Source organism: Hypomesus nipponensis, chromosome 9, assembly GCF_054491055.1.
Source record: "Hypomesus nipponensis isolate SF chromosome 9, ASM5449105v1, whole genome shotgun sequence".
NCBI classification, from domain to species: Eukaryota; Metazoa; Chordata; class Actinopteri; order Osmeriformes; family Osmeridae; genus Hypomesus; species Hypomesus nipponensis.
This window is the reverse complement of record NC_140369.1, coordinates 2,719,235-2,740,000: the sequence shown is the minus strand read 5'-3', so window position 1 is coordinate 2,740,000 and position 20,766 is coordinate 2,719,235. Positions and strand designations below refer to the sequence as shown.

Here is a 20,766-nt window from a genome sequence, read left to right as displayed (position 1 = left end):
TAAAACACCTAATGTCTTCATGGGGTAGAGGAGCCCCCCTCTTCTCTCTCCTCCTTTTCCTCCATCTCTCTCTCCTCCTTCTCCTCCCTCTTCTCTCTCCTCCTTCTCCTCCATCTCTTCCCTCTGTCCTCCCTCTCCTACCTCCCTCCTCTTGTACCTCCCTCCTCTTGTCCCTCACATCATTATCAGTTCTGCTTTAGGCTACAGCGCTCTGCTCTACTCTACTCTGCTGAACTCTAGTCTACTCTGCTGAACTTTACTGTAGTCTATCTGCTGAACTCTACTGTAATGTACTTGGCTGAACTCTACTGTAGTCTATTTGCTGAACTCTACTGTAGTCTACTCTACTGAACTCTACTGTAATGTACTTGGCTGAACTCTACTGTAGTCTATTTGCTGAAATCTACTGTAGTCTATCTGCTGAACTCTACTTTAGTCTACTCTGCTGAACTCTACAGCACTCTGCTCTATTTTATTAGCTTTATAACTCAAGCAGCTGAAGGACCCCTTACAGGGCAGCTGGGCAGCTGGGCAGCTCACCATCCACCATCTGGACACATGGCACGATGCTGACCAGCACCTCTCCTCTCCTCCCCTCCCCCTCTCTTCACCCTCTCCTCCCTGTTCTCCTCCCACTCTCTTCACCCTCTCCTCCCTGTTCTCCTCCCACTCTCTTCACCCTCTCCTCCCTGTTCTCCTCCCACTCTCTTCACCCTCTCCTCCCTGTTCTCCTCCCACTCTCTTCACCCTCTCCTCCCTGTTCTCCTCCCACTCTCTTCACCCTCTCCTCCCTGTTCTCCTCCCACTCTCTTCACCCTCTCCTCCCTGTTCTCCTCCCACTCTCTTCACCCTCTCCTCCCTGTTCTCCTCCCACTCTCTTCACCCTCTCCTCCCTGTTCTCCTCCCACTCTCTTCACCCTCTCCTCCCTGTTCTCCTCCCACTCTCTTCACCCTCTTCTCCCTGTTCTCCTCCCACTCTCTTCACCCTCTCCTCCCTGTTCTCCTCCCACTCTCTTCACCCTCTCCTCCCTGTTCTCCTCCCCCTCTCTTCACCCTCTCCTCCCTGTTCTCCTCCCCCTCTCTTCACCCTCTCCTCCCTGTTCTCCTCCCACTCTCCTCGTCCTCTCCTTCCCTCCCCTCCCCTCCACCTTTACCTCCTCTCCTCTATTTCCTCATTCTCCACTCCCCCTCTCCTCCCCTTCTCCTCCTCCTTTTCTCCTCCTCTCCTCCCCTCTCCTCCTCCTCACCTCCTCCTCTTCTCCTCCTCCTTTTCTCCCCTCTCCTCCCCTCTCCTGCACTCCCTCCCTCTCCAGCAGGACATGAGATACAGAAGCAACCTAATCAATCTAGCCCCCCACTACCCTGGATGAGAGAGATGGGGTGGCCGAGGAGAGAGGTAGAATAGATGGAGAGACAGAGTATGAATCGAGCGAGGGTTGGAGAATTGAAGGAGAGATACATAATGGAGAGGGAGGGATGGAGGATAGAGGGAGAAAGGGGAAAATGAGCTGAGATAGGTATGGTGGGGAGGGGGGGGGTGGTGGGAAGGAGGGAGGGAGGGAGAAAGAAAAGAGTGAAAGGAGAGAAGGAGAGCAGATGGAGAGAGAGAGAGAGATGGAGAGAGAGAGAGAGATGGAGAGAGAGATGGAGAGAGAGAGAGATGGAGAGAGAGATGGAGAGAGAGAGAGATGGAGAGAGAGAGAGATGGAGAGAGAGATGGAGAGAGAGAGAGATGGAGAGAGAGAGAGATGGAGAGAGAGAGAGATGGAGAGAGAGATGTATGTTTGTTTCTTTACTCATCCAGTATAGTCCAGAGAGCCCACTTTCTCCCCCCACCTCCCCTCCTCCCGCCCCTATTCTCTATCATTCCAGTTGGTTTCACTTGAGAGGGTGATATCACACTAGAGATGAGTCCAGATGAGAAACAGACCACTGTGTCCATCCTGGTTATCACTATATGTCCCTCCTCATATCTGCTCATGTAACAAGGCCTGTTTCTGATGATTGCTGTATTCCTCCCTCCCTCGCTCCCTCGCTCCCTCGCTCCCTCGCTCCCTCCCTCCCTCGCTCCCTCCCACTTCATCCTTCCCTCCTTATCATTCTTACATCCACAGTTTGGTTACTCTGGGCTCTACAGATAGGTTACTCTGGGCTCTACAGATCAGTTACTCTGGGCTCTACAGATCAGTTACTCTGGGCTCTACTGATCAGTGACTCTGGGCTCTACAGATCAGTGACTCTGGGCTCTACAGATCAGTGACTCTGGGCTCTACAGATCGGTTACTCTGGGCTCTACAGATCGGTTACTCTGGGCTCTACAGATCAGTGACTCTGGGCTCTACAGATCAGTGACTCTGGGCTCTACAGATCAGTTACTCTGGGCTCTACAGGGCAGCCAGATGGAGTTGCTGTCTCAGCCGGGGTCACCTCTCCTACAGGGAGCAGCAGAGTGGCTGTGGCAGCTGTTGGCTCAGTAAACACACGCACGCATGCACACACGCAGGCACACACACACATGTACACACACACACACATATGTACATACACACACACACACACACACACACACGTGCACACACTACCACACCAACGAAACTCACCCAAGTGTTGACAAAACCAAACTCTGGCATCTATTTCTCTCTGTCCCAAACAAATACACCCGACCACAAATACACACATACAGTCACACAAGAGCGAACACAAATAACCGCATGCGACCCCATATCCCAACATCCACCATTCAGAATTAAACAAATACATGGATGCACAGCAGTTGATATTGATTATATAGCAAGAAATTAGGAATCATGAGGTTGAGACTGTGTGGTTCATAATCATAATCACAAATATAAGGTGTTCATTTGGCAGAAGCTCCTTCACACACAAGGGAGATTTGAACCTGTGACATTTGGACATTTGGCGACTTCTCACTTGTTTGTTGGGCTGTCGACTGTGTGTTACAGTAATAGTGGATTGTGTGTCCACGGTTACTGTGTGACGGGGTGTAGGCTACATTGTAGCTGTGTGGTTCAGGTGGCGAGTGTATTAGCGGTAGCTAGTGTGCTAGCGGTAGCGAATGTATTAGCAGTAGCTTTAGTGGTATAGGCTAGTTAGCACCTAGGACCCCACCACTGCATGCCTCCCTCCCACCCATGCAGGACCCCGCACCACTACACACATTTCTTTAATAATGTAGAAATAATAATCATAATGTTTTTACTAAAGGTATCCCTGTAAGGTCATCTGTCCCAGAAAGCCATCTCTCTCTAAATGGCCATGAAAAAGGCAAGAGGATACTGGCGCAGTCTGAATGACGGTTTTCCCTGCCCCGAGAGAGAGAGAGAGAGAGAGAGAGAGAGAGAGAGGGAGGGAGGGAGAGAGGCAGATAGAGAGAGAGAGAGAGAGAGAGAGAGAGGGAGGGAGAGAGACAGGGAGAGAGAGAGATAGAGAGAGAGAGGGGGAGAGAGAGAGAGAGAGAGAGAGAGAGAGAGAGAGAGAGAGAGAGAGAGAGAGAGAGAGGGGGGGGTAGAGAGAGACGGAGAGGGAGACAGAGAAAGAGAGAGAGAGAGAGAGAGAGAGAGAGAGAGAGAGAGAGAGAGAGAGAGAGAGCATTAGAGCATTAGCATTAGAGCATTAGCTGGCTGGATGCTCTGTGTGGAGACTGTGTCAGTGCTGTGAGCCATATCTATATAGGATTCAGAAACACCCTCATTGTGTTAGCAGCCTAACGATTCAGAAACACCCTCATTGTGTTAGCAGCCTTGTGATTCAGAAACACCCTCATTGTGTTAGCAGCCTAGATGGACAAACACCCTCATTGTGTTAGCAGTCTAGCGATTCAGAAACACCCTCATTGTGTTAGCAGCCTAACGATTCAGAAACACCCTCATTGTGTTAGCAGCCTAGTGATTCAGAAACACCCTCATTGTGTTAGCAGCCTAGATGGACAAACACCCTCATTGTGTTAGCAGTCTAGCGATTCAGAAACACCCTCATTGTGTTAGCAGCCTAACGATTCAGAAACACCCTCATTGTGTTAGCAGCCTAACGATTCAGAAACACCCTCATTGTGTTAGCAGCCTAGATGGACAAACACCCTCATTGTGTTAGCAGTCTAGCGATTCAGAAACACCCTCATTGTGTTAGGAGCCTAGCAATTCAGAAACACCCTCATTGTGTTAGCAGTCTAGCTGGAGAAACACAGGGCCCAGTCCAAGGACAAGCATCAACTCTCAACTCTTGTGGACACACACAAAGGCTGCTCCGCCGAAACATTCATCTCTGTAAACACCTGACGCATGCTTGGACTGCTCATCTCTCTCTTTTTACAAATAGTCATTTATAGGATTATTTGTCTCTCCCAGTCTCTTGTGTACACACACACACACACACACACACACACAGATACATGACACCCACAAGCACTCAAGCGCACACAAACACACAAAAAACGTACACCAGCGCTCTCACACACACGCACTCAACAAACCCAACCACAGAAAGAGGTCCAAACATTGGCGTGATCCCAGAAGGGAGGAACATAGTGTTCATGATAGGCTGCTGTCTACCTCATACATACTGCAATGTTTAGGACTGTTTACACTGTCAAACACACACACTCAAACACATTCAAACACTGCAATGTTTAGGACTGTTTATACTGTCAAACACACACACTCAAACACATTCAAACACTGCAATGTTTAGGACTGTTTACACTGTCAAACACACACACTCAAACACATTCAAACACTGCAATGTTTAGGACTGTTTACACTGTCAAACACACACACTCAAACACATTCAAACACTGCAATGTTTAGGACCGTTAACACACTCACACACTCAGACACACACACCTACACTCAAACACAGTCAAATAGACAGTTACACACCCATTACACTCAAACACACCCAGCCAACACACTCATACATCCAACCAAACTCAAACACACACACACTTAAAGCTACTCACACACACATACATACACAGCAACATATCTGGCATGATTCCAGGAGTGAAGGATACCAGATGGGCGGCAGGCTGGGGGACGAAGGGGAGAGGATGTATCAACCCTAACAAGCTAGGAGGAGAGGAGGAGAGGGAAGAGGAGGAGGAGAGGAAGAGGAGGAGGAAGAGAGGAAGAGAGGAATAGATGGTGAAAGGAAAGGAGGACAGGAAGAGGAGGAGAGGTGGAGACGTGGAGGAGATGGGGAGAGGAGAGAAGGAGGATAGCAAGAAGGGAGAAGGGGGAGGAGGAGCAGGAGAGCTGGTTAGGTCACAGGACCCACACACACCACATCCTTGGCACTCCTCTTAATTACACCACAAATGAATGATCACACTGTCTTTATCTCTCTCCCTCTTTCTTTCTTTCTCCATCTCTACTTTTGTATCTCCCTCTCTCCTTCTCCCTCTCCCTCTCCTGCCTTCTCTCTCACCCTCTAACAGACCAGCATGCTGGCTCTAAGAGGCAGGGTGTTGTGTCAGCGAGATAATGGAGGTGAGAGGGTAGTGCTGGTGCAACACTGTTCCAGAGAACAGCAGGATCTAGAGGAAGCAGCTGTGTTTGTCTCTCTCTGGTTCTCTCTCTTTCTGCTCTCTCTTTTCTCTCTCTCTCTCACTACCTCGTTCTCTACTCTCTCACCTTTCTATCTCTCTCTCTCTCTCTCTCTCTCTCTCTCTCTCTCTCTCTCTCTCTCTCTCTCTCTCTCTCTCTCTCTCTCTCCCTCCCTCTCCCCCACTCTCCCTCCCTCTTGGGAGTGGGGTCACTTGATGTAAAGGCAGTGTTGCTGGGGCTTGTCATCGCAAGGTTGTGCATTGTGTTTTTGTATTGTAAGCTGGTTGTGAAGATGACGGAGTTTCTTGCTGTGTGTGGAGGGGTGTGCCTTGTGCACAGTTACAGTACAGAGGACGGCTCTAATGTTTGGTTAGAAAACCAGAGCTGGTAATTGTAGTTTTTTGAATCTGTTTATTTTGCCTGAAATCCTGCATCAGTATATTTAGGTGATGTAACTGATGAGTACCTGGCTGTTTTGTTTTGTCTCTCTCTCTCTCTCTCTCTCTCTCTCTCTCTCTCTCTCTCTCTCTCTCTCTCTCTCTCTCTCTCTCTATCTCTCTCTCTCTGTTTCTCTCTCTCTCAGTCTCTGTTCAGATCAGAATGCTTTATTGGCATGACAGTTCAGGTTGAGCAGTATTGCCAAAGCATTCCATATTGAAAGGACATTTTAACATGTATATCATAAAATTTAACAAGGAGTCTAACAATAATAATATGGAAAAATAATAGTAGCATAGTAAGTGTAACAGTAACACGTCTCTGTCTCTCTCTCTCTCTCTCTCTCTCTCTCTCTCTCTCTCTCTCTCTCTCTCTCTGTCTCTCTCTCTCTCTCTCTCTCTCTCTCTCTCTCTCTCTCTCTCTCTGTCTCTCTCTCTCTCTGTCTCTCTCTCTGGCTCTCTGGGAGACCAGTGATGAATTCTGGGACAAAGTCACAGGAAACAACAGCATCATTCTGGCTGGTCTCCCTGGTGACCAGGGCATCATTTCCCAGCATGCATCTCACGAGAGCTTTGACCTTCAAGACCAGGCTTTAGGTTAGCCAGCAACATTACTCTCTCTCTCTCTCTCTCTCTCTCTCTCTCTCTCTCTCTCTCTCTCTCTCTCCCTCCCTCTCCCTCTTCCTCTCCATCTCAGTCTCTCTCTCTCCCCCCTCTGTCTCTAACTCTTTCTCGCTCGTCCTATCACTCTTTCTCTCAATCTTTCTCTTTTTTATCCCTCAATCTCTATCTTTTTCTCCCTCCCTCTTTTCCACTTCACGGCCACACTCCAGGTCTAAGAATAGGATCTGGGTCCAACTGCACATATCCCTCCTCATCTCAACGCTCATCCCTCTTACTAATGGACTCTCAATGCTTTTCACAACGAAGCATGAGCCTTACAACACCAGTCACACACACACACACACCACACACAAACATACCACACACACACACATACCAATAGTTATACACACAAACAAACACACACCAGCAGTTATATACACACACACCAGTTACACACACAGCCTTGATCTACCAGTCTCCTAATCAACTAGTCTCCTTGCCTCCTTATGTCCTAGTCTCCTAATCAGCAAGGTAGGATAGATCATCTCCAGCCTTGGTTTTCACCAACACTGACATCCACCAGAGTTTTGTAGTCATAAATGACACGCATGTCAGTGGCCTCTCTGTGTTTAGAACAGACAAACACACACACACACACACACACACACACACAGGAATGTCTCCATGGTTACAGACAACACTCACGAGATAGCAGTTGTGGCTCAGTTTCATCCTCATCTCTCTACACCAGAAACATTTGCAATAATAAAGGCATTACAGGAAGAGAGAACAACAGCTTATTAAATATGGGCGATGTTGTCTTCCCTCATCCCTCTCTTCCTCACGGACAAGGCCTGGGAGAGCAGAGACATTCCTCTTCCACAAAGAGACACTGTCACACACACAGAAAGACTGATAGATTCAGAACAAAAGGAGGAGTGCGTGAGAGAGAGAAATAGCAAGTGAGTGTATGAGAAAGAGAGAGAGAGAGAGAGAGAGAGAGAGAGAGAGAGAGGGAGAGAGAGAGAGAGAGAGAGAGAGAGAGAGGGAGAGAGAGAGAGAGAGAGAGAGAGAGAGAGGGAGAGAGAGAGAGAGAGAGAGAGAGAGAGAGAGAGAGAGAGAGAGAGGGAGGGAGAGAGACAGGTATGGGAGTGGCCCGTCCAGTAGGTTTTGAAGCAGCTAGCATGTAGACCTGTGGAGTCTTAGCAGTCCACACACCTCCACAACTCTATATATATTTCATCAACTGTCTATTCTATTCAGGCCACAGCTCAATACAGCCTCTCATCTTTATTTCATTTTTGGATGTTTTTAATTTGGAGACAGAGATTGTTTTTACCCCGTTCCTATCCCTGTCCACCCCCTGCCTCCCCCCCTGCCTCCCCCCCTGGTCCACCTCTAATCCTCCCAATCCCTGCCAGCTCCACCTCCCACTAAGTGAATCCAGGAAATGGAAGGTTTCTGTCGCTCTCTGCTTTCTGCGGAGGGAAACACTTTTAGTGATCTGCGTTTGGGCTTAAACTCAGCTTACCGACCAGAGAGATGCTCTCGCTGCGCGCCGCGGAGAGCTTGTCAGAAACAGAGACACAGTCCTCCTTCACGCGTCCAATCTGCCACATCTCAACAGGAACACGGTGCTCCTCCCACTGTCACATTACAAACCACGTCTGGTGCAAGGCTATAAACACGATTCCGACTTCCGACACAAGTTCACATGTTCTGACAACCAGCCTGAGGTGACAATTTAAGGGGTGTAATTAAACAGGTTGACAGTCATGAGAAAGTCAGTGAGAGATAGAGAAAGAATGGGAGAGAGAGAGAGAGAAAGAAAGAGGGAGAGAGAGAGAGTGTAAAGGTAGGGGAGAACGAGGTGCAGGGCCTCATTTAGCACATTGTCCGTCTGAAAGAAGCATCCTTGTCGACTACCAGAGGAGTGTTGATAATTGTTTCTCCTAGCAGAGTATAGCTCCTGAGAGTATAGCTACTGGGAGTATAGCTGCTGGGAGTATAGCTGCTGGGAGTATAGCTGCTGGGAGTATAGCTGCTGGGAGTATAGCTGCTGGGAGTATAGCTACTGGGAGTATAGCTGCTGGGAGTATAGCTGCTGGGAGTATAGCCGCTGGGAGTATAGCTGTTGGGAGTATAGCTGCTTAGAGTATAGCTGTTGAGAGTATAGCTGCTGGGAGTATAGCTGTGATCTCTTTAGCTCCTCTTGAGCTCAGCTGGTGGTCCAGGAGTGAAGACGCAGCATCTTTTAAACATCATCAGGCTTATTATGGGCTGTCTCGGTCTCTAGGGGAGATTTAACACACAAGCAGTGCTGAAGCATCCCACCGCTCACGCACTTTAACAGAACGCCCCAACCCCCACCCCCATTCCAGGAGTTACTTAATTTACCCATTATTCTCCTCTGACAGCCCCCCCTCCCTCCCACACACACACACACACACACACAAACACCCTGACACATTCCGGGCCCTACCTTATTAGCACAGCACTTAAAGCATGTCCTCTGCTGACAAGTGTGCCCCTGTGTGCTGTGACTGTGTGCTGTGACTGTGTGCTCCTGTGTGCTGTGACTGTGTGCTCCTGTGTGCTGTGACTGTGTGCTCCTGTGTGCTGTGACTGTGTGCTGTGACTGTGTGCTGTGACTGTGTGCTCCTGTGTGCTGTGACTGTGTGCTCCTGTGTGCTGTGACTGTGTGCTCCTGTGTGCTGTGACTGTGTGCTGTGACTGTGTGCTCCTGTGTGCTGTGACTGTGTGCTCCTGTGTGCTGTGACTGTGTGCTCCTGTGTGCTGTGACTGTGTGCTGTGACTGTGTGCTCCTGTGTGCTGTGACTGTGTGCTCCCGTGTGCTGTGACTGTATACTGTGACTGTGTGCCCCTGTTCGCTGTGACTGTGTGCTGTGACTGTATACTGTGACTGTGTGCTGTGACTGTGTGCTCCTGTGTGCTGTGACTGTATACTGTGACTGTGTGCCCCTGTTCGCTGTGACTGTGTGCTGTGACTGTGTGCCCCTGTGTGCTGTGACTGTGTGCCCCTGTGTGCTGTGACTGTGTGCTCCTGTGTGCTGTGACTGTATACTGTGACTGTGTGCCCCTGTGTGCTGTGACTGTGTGCTGTGACTGTATACTGTGACTGTGTGCCCTTGTGTGCTGTGACTGTGTGCCCCTGTGTGCTGTGACTGTGTGCTGTGACTGTATACTGTGACTGTGTGCTCCTGTGTGCTGTTACTGTGTACTGTGACTGTGTGCTGTGACTGTATACTGTGACTGTGTGCTCCTGTGTGCTGTGACTCTGTGCTGTGACTGTGTGCTGTGACTGTGTGCTCCTGTGTGCTGTGACTGTGTGCTCCTGTGTGCTGTGACTGTATACTGTGACTGTGTGCCCCTGTTCGCTGTGACTGTGTGCTCCTGTGTGCTGTGACTGTGTGCTCCTGTTTGCTGTGACTGTGTGCTGTGACTGTATACTGTGACTGTGTGCCCCTGTTCGCTGTGACTGTGTGCTCCTGTGTGCTGTGACTGTGTGCTCCTGTTTGCTATGACTGTGTGCTGTGACTGTATACTGTGACTGTGTGCCCCTGTTCGCTGTGACTGTGTGCTGTGACTGTATACTGTGACTGTGTGCCCCTGTTCGCTGTGACTGTATACTGTGACTGTGTGCCCCTGTTCGCTGTGACTGTGTGCTGTGACTGTGTGCCCCTGTGTGCTGTGACTGTGTGCTCCTGTGTGCTGTGACTGTATACTGTGACTGTGTGCCCCTGTTCGCTGTGACTGTGTGCTCCTGTGTGCTGTGACTGTGTGCTCCTGTTTGCTGTGACTGTGTGCTGTGACTGTATACTGTGACTGTGTGCCCCTGTTCGCTGTGACTGTGTGCCCCTGTGTGCTGTGACTGTGTGCCCCTGTGTGCTGTGACTGTGTGCTGTGACTGTGTGCTCCTGTGTGCTGTGACTGTGTGCTGTAACTGTGTGCCCCTGTGTGCTGTGACTGTGTGCCCCTGTGTGCTGTGACTGTGTGCTGTGACTGTGTGCTCCTGTGTGCTGTGACTGTGTGCTGTGACTGTGTGCTCCTGTGTGCTGTGACTGTGTGCTGTAACTGTTAGGTTGCCAACTGGTCGTGATGCAGTGTTTGGTGTGTGCTCTTCCCTGGTCGTGAGGCAGTGTTTGGTGTGTGCTCTTCCCTGGTCGTGAGGCAGTGTTTGGTGTGTGCTCTTCCCTGGTCGTGAGGCAGTGTTTGGTGTGTGCTCTTCCCTGGTCGTGAGGCAGTGTTTGGTGTGTGCTCTTCCCTGGTCGTGAGGCAGTGTTTGGTGTGTGCTCTTCCCTGGTCGTGAGGCAGTGTTTGGTGTGTGCTCTTCCCTTGTCGTGAGGCAGTGTTTGGTGTGTGCTCTTCCCTGGTCGTGAGGCAGTGTTTGGTGTGTGCTCTTCCCTGGTCGTGAGGCAGTGTTTGGTGTGTGCTCTTCCCTGGTCGTGAGGCAGTGTTTGGTGTGTGCTCTTCCCTGGTCGTGAGGCAGTGTTTGGTGTGTGCTCTTCCCTTGTCGTGAGGCAGTGTTTGGTGTGTGCTCTTCCCTGGTCGTGAGGCAGTGTTTGGTGTGTGCTCTTCCCTGGTCGTGAGGCAGTGTTTGGTGTGTGCTCTTCCCTGGTCGTGAGGCAGTGTTTGGTGTGTGCTCTTCCCTGGTCGTGAGGCAGTGTTTGGTGTGTGCTCTTCCCTTGTCGTGAGGCAGTGTTTGGTGTGTGCTCTTCCCTGGTCGTGAGGCAGTGTTTGGTGTGTGCTCTTCCCTTGTCGTGAGGCAGTGTTTGGTGTGTGCTCTTCCCTGGTCGTGAGGCAGTGTTTGGTGTGTGCTCTTCCCTGGTCGTGAGGCAGTGTTTGGTGTGTGCTCTTCCCTGGTCGTGAGGCAGTGTTTGGTGTGTGCTCTTCCCTGGTCGTGAGGCAGTGTTTGGTGTGTGCTCTTCCCTGGTCGTGAGGCAGTGTTTGGTGTGTGCTCTTCCCTTGTCGTGAGGCAGTGTTTGGTGTGTGCTCTTCCCTTGTTGTGAGGCAGTGTTTGGTGTGTGCTCTTCCCTGGTCGTGGGGCAGTGTTTGGTGTGTGCTCTTCCCTGGTCGTGAGGCAGTGTTTGGTGTGTGCTCTTCCCTTGTCGTGAGGCAGTGTTTGGTGTGTGCTCTTCCCTTGTTGTGAGGCAGTGTTTGGTGTGTGCTCTTCCCTTGTCGTGAGGCAGTGTTTGGTGTGTGCTCTTCCCTTGTTGTGAGGCAGTGTTTGGTGTGTGCTCTTCCCTGGTCGTGAGGCAGTGTTTGGTGTGTGCTCTTCCCTGGTCGTGAGGCAGTGTTTGGTGTGTGCTCTTCCCTGGTCGTGAGGCAGTGTTTGGTGTGTGCTCTTCCCTTGTCGTGAGGCAGTGTTTGGTGTGTGCTCTTCCCTTGTTGTGAGGCAGTGTTTGGTGTGTGCTCTTCCCTGGTCGTGGGGCAGTGTTTGGTGTGTGCTCTTCCCTGGTCGTGAGGCAGTGTTTGGTGTGTGCTCTTCCCTTGTCGTGAGGCAGTGTTTGGTGTGTGCTCTTCCCTGGTCGTGAGGCAGTGTTTGGTGTGTGCTCTTCCCTGGTCGTGAGGCAGTGTTTGGTGTGTGCTCTTCCCTTGTCGTGAGGCAGTGTTTGGTGTGTGCTCTTCCCTGGTCGTGAGGCAGTGTTTGGTGTGTGCTCTTCCCTGGTCGTGAGGCAGTGTTTGGTGTGTGCTCTTCCCTGGTCGTGAGGCAGTGTTTGGTGTGTGCTCTTCCCTGGTCGTGAGGCAGTGTTTGGTGTGTGCTCTTCCCTGGTCGTGAGGCAGTGTTTGGTGTGTGCTCTTCCCTGGTCGTGAGGCAGTGTTTGGTGTGTGCTCTTCCCTGGTCGTGAGGCAGTGTTTGGTGTGTGCTCTTCCCTGGTCGTGAGGCAGTGTTTGGTGTGTGCTCTTCCCTGGTCGTGAGGCAGTGTTTGGTGTGTGCTCTTCCCTGGTCGTGAGGCAGTGTTTGGTGTGTGCTCTTCCCTGGTCGTGAGGCAGTGTTTGGTGTGTGCTCTTCCCTGGTCGTGAGGCAGTGTTTGGTGTGTGCTCTTCCCTGGTCGTGAGGCAGTGTTTGGTGTGTGCTCTTCCCTGGTCGTGAGGCAGTGTTTGGTGTGTGCTCTTCCCTTGTCGTGAGGCAGTGTTTGGTGTGTGCTCTTCCCTGGTCGTGAGGCAGTGTTTGGTGTGTGCTCTTCCCTGGTCGTGAGGCAGTGTTTGGTGTGTGCTCTTCCCTGGTCGTGAGGCAGTGTTTGGTGTGTGCTCTTCCCTGGTCGTGAGGCAGTGTTTGGTGTGTGCTCTTCCCTTGTTGTGAGGCAGTGTTTGGTGTGTGCTCTTCCCTTGTTGTGAGGCAGTGTTTGGTGTGTGCTCTTCCCTGGTCGTGAGGCAGTGTTTGGTGTGTGCTCTTCCCTGGTCGTGAGGCAGTGTTTGGTGTGTGCTCTTCCCTTGTTGTGAGGCAGTGTTTGGTGTGTGCTCTTCCCTTGTTGTGAGGCAGTGTTTGGTGTGTGCTCTTCCCTTGTTGTGAGGCAGTGTTTGGTGTGTGCTCTTCCCTGGTCGTGAGGCAGTGTTGGTGTGTGCTCTTCCCTGGTCGTGAGGCAGTGTTTGGTGTGTGCTCTTCCCTTGTTGTGAGGCAGTGTTTGGTGTGTGCTCTTCCCTGGTCGTGAGGCAGTGTTTGGTGTGTGCTCTTCCCTGGTCGTGAGGCAGTGTTTGGTGTGTGCTCTTCCCTGGTTGTGAGGCAGTGTTTGGTGTGTGCTCTTCCCTGGGCTCACTGCAGTCCGTCCTCCCTGACTGTGCTGAATTTGTTTCTCTATGTAAAGGGAGGGGGGAGGGGTTGACTTAAATGCATTTTCAAAATGGTCTCAGGTATGTTTTTCCCATCTCAAATACAGACTCAGACGTAGAGAAAAGGCCGTACGGATGCGTGCGACCAATCAGAGCACAGATGTTTCTAAACTGCTGCCCAGTAGCCTATCGGTGTGTGGCCCGAACGTTCGGAGCACGCCCACCCTGTGCAGACAGCTCCATACGGTGCACCGCAGGGTGGGGGCGGAGCCAGGCTGGTGGCTTGTTTAGAGGGGTTACTCTCTCTGTAGCCATCCTGCAGTACCAAACTGGATATTACAACATGCAGTAATTACAACATGCACCAGACATGCTAACCTTAATCCTCAGACAGCACCTGTCTCTATCAACGAACAATAACACAACATGTCTTTATCAATGAACAACAAAACATGTTTCTATCTATGAAAAATGTGATGTTGTGTGTGTCTATCAGTGATTAAGAAGAGTGGTTATGGATTGGGTTAATGTAGGTTATATACAGGGAGAACCCTTTAAAATTAATTATTTATTTTACCTTTCTAAACCTTTTTTTTATATGTATTTTGTCAACCTTTTGAAACGTTTTTTTTGAAAGTATTTTCCCAAAATATTTTTTCAACCTTTTTTTCAACCTTTCAAAACTTTTTGGGGAAAACTGTTTTTTCACACAGTGAGAGGATAGGAGAGAGAAACCTAAACCAGAGTAGAGTCCAGCAGAGTACAATAGAGTACAGTAGTCCTCATCAATAATGGAAACCTGTTTTCGAAAATATCTTTTCAACCTTTCAACAGTTTTTTTTCCCCACACACAAAGTGAGAGGAGAGAGAGATCATGCCACCAAATACTGATTAAAACTAAAGTTAAGAGCTTGGCTTGAAAATGTAAGAAGTAGAAAGTACAGAGACATTTGTGATTCCAGAAAAAATCCAGCAGACTGGACCCTTCTGGTGTATGACTTGATGAAGGTGAGAAACATTCTGAATTTTTTTTGTTGCTTTGTCACTACTACGGGAGAAAAGCTTGAGTGGAGACTGCAAGAAAACTAGACCTCAAACTGAATTAGCTTTTTAATGCACCAGAGGGTTTTTTTAAATAAAAATTGATAATAAGTATATTCTATCTGCAGTGTGTATGCTGTCTGTGCTATTTGGTGATGCACAAAACAGGCACATTTTTGATTAGCGTTCATGATCTACAAATTGATATCCACACCGAATGTGTTTTTTGATTAATGTGTTTTCTTAAAACCTGTTTGTGTTTCGTCACTACAAAGGGCCCGGACTGATGAAGGCCAGTTCCTCCAGAACACACATCCCTACAGTCGACATCATGTTTCTCATCCATCAGTCCATCTTCACACGAGTTCATTCTCACAAAATACGGTCACACAAACTTCACGTCTCGTTGACTGATAAGTGTTTGATGTATGTGTTTGACCCCCGCTGTGCTTATCTCCTGAGATGAGGCCTCCAGCCATTCTCAGAGCTCATATTATGGGATGGTCACCGGGGTAGTAAATCCTAGAAGGACAGAGCAGGTTGTTGAGGTTGGCGTGGACATGTCCAAGGTTTCCAGAGGTGACAGCTCTCCAGTTTGGAAGATCTTTATTTTTTTGGGGGGGGGGAGGGGGCGGGTGCCATTCCGGTTTACAAGGCAACAAGGCAGTTAATCTCTCAAATATATTTTTTAATCTCCGTTTTTCTGTCCTTCTCAGTGTGGGATCTGCGTGTGTCGGTGCATCGATAAATATAACATGTTTAATAAATGCTATAATCTTGAACGAGTGCATGAATTTGAGAGTCAACTTTGACCTCTTTATGTTGAAGTTTTTCCTTAAGATGCATGTATGGCCAGAGACAGTTAGAGATGGACAGGAAATGTTGAGGAGAGAGAGAGAGAGAGAGAGAGAGAGAGAGAGAGAGAGAGAGAGAGAGAGAGAGAAGACATGCAGTCATGACTCGTGCGAGAATCAAACCTGGGTTGCTGTAGGCGGGGCCTCAGCCCATTTGTGGGCGGGGCCTCAGCCCATTTGTGGGCAGGGCCTCAGCCCATTTGTGGGCGGGGCCTCAGCCCATCTGGTTCTCTACCCAGTGAGCCACCAGAGTGGCACCCAAGCATTTCATATTTTACATCTATTGTGTGTATATTGTCATGACGCATTTCCCTTTTCTTAGTCTCCCTAGCTTTCTGTCCTTCTCTGTTTAACTGGGACAGAGTATTTATCAATACATGTATTGTTTTGACGGACGTTTTGGAGTGTGTTTATTTCTGTGGTTGAACAAGAGAGTGGGTACCTGAAAAAGACAAACAAGCCACATCACCAGTGTGGGATGCCTTCCAGCGCTCAGTCACACAGAAACACTTCTCATCACACCTCGCTGCTGTGACGTAGCAGAGAGAGACAATACCAGCCCCCCTGACCTGCCTAAGTCCTGCCCTCACCCCTCCTCTCTCTGTCTCTCTCTCTGTCTCTCTCTCTCTCTCTCTCTCTCTCTCTCTCTCTCTCTCTCACCCTTCCTTTCTCTCTATCTCACCCTTCCTCTTTCTCTAATTCACCCCTCTTCTCTCTTTCTCTCTCTTTCTCTCTCTCTCTCTCTCTCTCTCTCTTCCACGTGATGATTGGAGGGTCTGTCGAAAGACTGCATCTCCTTTTCATTGACAGTGATTTTGTACTATAAAAAGTCACCGAAGCTATTCAAGCTCAGTCCCATTGCGGATTTTGCAACCTATTTCTTGGTATTTGCTTGGCGAAATTGCTAACCAATTTTCATCATACATTTCATACAATTACCACTATTATTATCGCCACTGCTCTCCATCTCTAACTTTTTATTCTCTCTATTTCTGTAGTTGTTCCTCTCTCCTTCACTCCCTCTCTCTTTTACCATATGTTCCTGTCTCTCCCTCTCTCCCTTCCTCCTTTGTGCAGAGAAGGGTTGTTTGTGTAGCTGTCAGGTGAGCTGAACAGCATCTTCCACAACCTCTCTCGTGTGGTGGTCCAAGACTCCTCTCTCTGTCCTTCATTCCTCTCTCAATCTCTGCCTTCCTCTGTTTCCTCTCTGTCTCTTACTCCATCTCTGACCAGGATAAACAAGGTAGAGGCTGGGAGTCTGACCGGGGTAAACAAGGTAGAGGCTGGGAGTCTGACCGGGGTAAACAAGGTAGAGGCTGGGAGTCTGACCAGGGTAAACAAGGTAGAGGTTCGGAGTCTGACCAGGGTAAACAAGGTAGAGGTTCGGAGTCTGACCAGGGTAAACAAGGTAGAGGCTGGGAGTCTGACCGGGCTAAACAAAGCAGCAGTGAAACCAAACGATGCAGCAGGACATGTCATGACAAACTGATTAAGGACAGTTAAAGGGCTGTGTGAGACACTGTCATGGTTTCAAACATGAGAGGGTTTCCTCTACTACCCAAACACAATCTCCATACTACTCCCAATCCCCCCTCCCCCACACCCACACCCTCACAGTTCTGACCCCCCCATCCCCATCCCCAACAACCTCCTTCAGGCAAACTTGGACAGAGTTAAAGGAACAAGACATGGTCCAATCCTCACCCTCTATCTCCCCCCCTCTCCCCCATCCTCCCCCATGCTAATTAGCTCAAACCCAAGATGAGAGTTTATATAATTGAACAGTGGAGGAAGGGTGCCATGTCTGAAGCAGAGACACCAAGAGAGCAACAGAGCAGGTCTGCCAGAGAGACAGACGAGGCTTACACACACACACCATACACACACACACACACACACCACACACACACACACACCATACACACACACCATACACACGCACCATACACACGCACACACAACATACGCAAACACACCATAAACACACGTACACACGTGCACACACACACACAATACACACTCACACACACAACATACACACACGCACACACAACATACACATGCGTTCGCACACTCTCCTCAAACACTCTCCTGTATCTTTCGGGGCTACATCTGAATCACTCACACGCAAGCGATGACGTGAGTTTCAAAGTGGTGTTCAGGAAAAGAGGAGAGGAGAAGAGAGAGAGAGGAGGGAAACTGAAAGAGAGAGAGAGAGGGAGAGGAGGGAAGCTGAAAGAGAGAGAGAGGGAGAGGAGGGAAACTGAAAGAGAGAGAGAGGGAGAGAGAGAGAGAGAGAGGAGGGAAGCTGAAAGAGAGAGAGAGGGAGAGGAGGGAAGCTGAAAGAGAGAGAGAGGGAGAGAGAGAGAGAGAGAGAGAGAGGAGGGAAGCTGAAAGAGAGAGAGAGGGAGAGGAGGGAAGCTGAAAGAGAGAGAGAGGGAGAGGAGGGAAGCTGAAAGAGAGAGAGAGAGAGAGGAGGGAAGCTGAAAGAGAGAGAGAGAAAGAGGAGGGAAGCTGAAAGAGAGAGAGAGAGAGAGGAGGGAAGCTGAAAGAGAGAGAGAGAGAGGAGGGAAGCTGAAAGAGAGAGAGAGAGGAGGGAAGCTGAAAGAGAGAGAGAGAGAGAGGAGGGAAGCTGAAAGAGAGAGAGAGGGTTGGTAGTAAGTCCAGAAGAGTGGCATGATTGTCAGGACTGAGAGGCAGGTGTGTGGAGGAGAGGAGAGGAGACGAGGAGTGTCAGATGAAAGAGAACCTTGGTCCTCCTCATGTACTCCCACCAGCCAGAGAACAAGGTGCTCCACGACAGCATAGAGAGACAGGCTTTCTGGATTCATACAGTTCTGGGTAACAATCCAAACATGACACTGAGGGGAAAAAACGTCTTTCTCTCCATTCACCCTTTTCTTCAATTATTTGATTTCGCTGGCGACATGAGAACCTTCATTACTTTTCTTAATAAAATACTGGAAGATCTTGTATGTGTTCTCCATTTTCTAATCCGAGATTATTTTTTTTTATCTCTCAATTGTTTTGTACTGATGGTACAAATGTACCTCCAGGCTTACTGTGAGGTCACAATGCTGACCTGAGGGCTGAGTACTCCCTCCCTCCCTCCCTCCCTCCCTCCCTCCCTCCCTCCCTCTCTCCCTCTCTCTCTCTCTCTCTCTCTCTCTCCCTCCCTCCCTCCCTCCCTCCCTCCCTCCCTCCCTCCCTCCCTCCCTCCCTCCCTCCCTCCCTCCCTCCCTCCCTCCCTCCCTCTCTCTCTCTCTCTCTCTCTCTCCCTCTCTCTCTCTCCCTCTCTTTCCTTCCCTCTAGCCCTCCCTGACTCTCTCCCTCTCTCTCTGGCTCCCTCCCCCCTCCCCCACCCTCCAATAAATTCAATGCGTGTTTGAATTAATGCATTACCAGCCACGGTAGAGATATTAAAAAATGATCTAAACTAATCCTTGTGTCCCAGTCATATCAGCACACTGGCCATGGCTGGGCTGACCCTGAGCATCCCCCTGTCTCCAGCGTGAGTTATGATATTTGGTGCCTCGCGGATTACACTTTAATATTTCATTACATGCACAAAATCCTGCTCTATATATTTCTCCTAGGTGTGTCACTATTAATCACACAACATTGTGAAAACCCAAGGCTGTCTGATGACCCAACCGACACAGACCAGTGTGTGTGGGGCAGATGTGTGTGTAACCTGTGTGTGGCTGTAAATGACCTGTGTGTGTGTGTGTGTGTGCGAGCGGGAGACACGCTACAATACTAGGTTTGTGCATTCGTGTGTGTCTGTGTATGTCACTCACTCACACATTTTTTTCTATCTATAGGAGAGCATTTTAAACCCAGCAAACAACTGCATCCAACTCAAAACACCCCCCCCCTCCCCCTCCCTGTCCTCCTTCCCCCCTCCTGCTCCTCTCTTCCTGTGTTTCTCTCTTCCCTCTCCTCCCCTTGTCTCTTCCCCCTCCCCTCCTCCCCTTCACCTCCCCCTGCTCCCCCTGTTCTCGCCTCCTCTTTTCCCCTACTCCCCCTTCCCTCCTCCCTGCTCTCTTCCTCTCCTCCTACCCTTCACCTCCCCCCCTTCTCTGTTGTGATTTCCCAGCTTGGTAGGGAAGCACATTGACTCACTGCTCACATCTCAGCGATGACAAGGGAGCTGGCAAACTGGAGCATCTCTGCAATCTAAAGTAGGCCTGGTCACTTCCCCTGTCTCTCCGCTCTCTGCCCCTGCTGGTCCTGAACACACACGCAGGAGGATGGCAAGCAGTCGCCACGGAGATGGAGGAGGAGGAAAGGATGACTGGCGGATGAGAGGGGGGAGGAGATGGAGGTGGGGGAGGAGGAGAGGATGACTGGCAGATGAGAGGGGGGAGGAGATGGAGGTGGGGGAGGAGGAGAGGATGACTGGCAGATGAGAGGGACGAGGAGATGGAGGAGGAGAGGATGACTGGCGGATGAGAGGGGGGAGGAGGTGGAGGAGGAGGAGGAGGAGGAGAGGATGACTGGCAGATGAGAGGGGGGAGGAGATGGAGGAGGAGGAGGAGGAGAGGATGACTGGCGGATGAGAGAGGGGAGGAGATGGAGGAGGAGAGGATGACTGGCGGATGAGAGGGAGGAGGAGGTGGAGGAGGAGGGGAGGATGACTGGCGGATGAGAGGGGGGAGGAGGTGGAGGAGGAGGAGGAGGGGGGAGAAGGAGGAGAGGGCAGGATGAGAGGAGGAAGTGAAGGGTTGAGAACTAGGACCCCAGAAGAAGAAACAGGAGTACAGAACAAGACTCAGAACTACAGAAGAAGAATCCAAACAGCCAACCAAACAGCCAACTAGCCAGTAGCCAGCCAGCCAGTATCATGTCCTTAATCCTCCCAGACAAAGTGTTGGTTCCCTGACCCCCCATTACACCTCTGACGCCCCTCTGGTAATTGAGATGTAACAAATAGCACCTGCACCTCCCCCCGCCCCCCCCCCCTTGCACCCTCCCCCTGCCCCCCCCCCCCCTTGCACCCCCCCCCCCCCCCTCTCTCCAGCAACGCCAAAAATCCGTTTCCTCCATCGCCTAATAACTCCCGCAGCACCACATTCTCAGCCGGCTGATGTAGAGGTGAAAGTGTCACACTGCTTATTGCGCGAGGTGATGATATTGCGGGGAATATTTCCAGATGAATTCCTTTTTAGACATCATCATCATCTACAGTACTTACAATTCTCAATTTTTTCCTTCCTTCCTCTCTCTTATTTTATTTTTTTCTCACAGCTAAGGCTCAATTTCGCCGGTAGCGGCTCGCATGTAAGGTAAGTCATTCACAGGACTATTGTGATAATGGTATTTATTTGAGTCGGAGGAGAGTGTGGATCTGAATACCAGTGCTCCATGCAGCTTCCAGACAGACGAGCATTTCTGCCTCTCCTTGCCCAGGCCTGTCTGGGGACATAGGTGCTCGAACCCTCCCCCTCCTCCGAGTAACTCCACCCCGTCACC

The 20,766-nt window shown here is 50.1% G+C and overlaps 1 protein-coding gene and 1 long non-coding RNA gene across 2 annotated transcripts in view; one reads left to right on the top strand and one right to left on the bottom strand.

Moving 5' to 3' along the window:
* The window catches only part of nxph4 (neurexophilin 4), a 34,453-nt gene that overhangs the window by 8,985 nt on the left and 4,702 nt on the right, over positions 1-20,766 (bottom strand). The gene's annotated exons all lie outside the window — the stretch shown is intronic.
* Positions 13,816-15,231, top strand: LOC146272327 (uncharacterized). The gene is made up of 2 exons (XR_014766689.1): positions 13,816-14,404; positions 14,713-15,231. It is a non-coding gene; the product is annotated as an uncharacterized LOC146272327 (long non-coding RNA).